Below are 609 nucleotides of genomic sequence, written 5' to 3' on the forward strand. Positions count from 1 at the left end.
AACCCAGGATCAATTCCACCTTGGGGGTCTGTGTTCAATTTGTGGAGGGTAGGAAAATGGATCTGGCTGGGTTACTCTTCGGAGGATCAGTGCAGATGTGTTGGGCTGAAGGACCTGTTTCCACACTGTAGGAGTTCTACGATCCTATGAGCTTTGCTTTCAGAGGACAATGCTGCTCATTGGGCCAGGGACTGCACATTGGCAATGAAATGATCCAGAGAGACCTAAGACCGCAAGATCATCGGAGCAGAAGTTAGGCCATTCGGCCCATCGAGTCTACTCTGCCATTCGTTAGAGTCAAAAAAAAAATGCAGATGCGATTAGCTTCAGTGTGGAAACTGGCCATTTGTCCCAACAAGTCCAACCGACCCTCCGAAGAGTAATGCACCCAGTCGAGTCTACTCTGCCATTCGTTAGAGTCAAAAAAAAATGCAGATGCGATTAGCTTCAGTGTGGAAACTGGCCATTTGTCCCAACAAGTCCACACCAACCCTCCGAAGAGTAATGCACCCAGACCCATTTCCCTCTGACTAATGTACCTAACTCTATGGGCAATTAAGCATGGCCAATCCACAGGAACTGCACATCTTTGGTTCATGGTAGAAAAGA

This window comes from Chiloscyllium plagiosum, unplaced genomic scaffold (assembly GCF_004010195.1).
Source record: "Chiloscyllium plagiosum isolate BGI_BamShark_2017 unplaced genomic scaffold, ASM401019v2 scaf_41455, whole genome shotgun sequence".
In the NCBI taxonomy this organism is placed as follows: Eukaryota; Metazoa; Chordata; class Chondrichthyes; order Orectolobiformes; family Hemiscylliidae; genus Chiloscyllium; species Chiloscyllium plagiosum.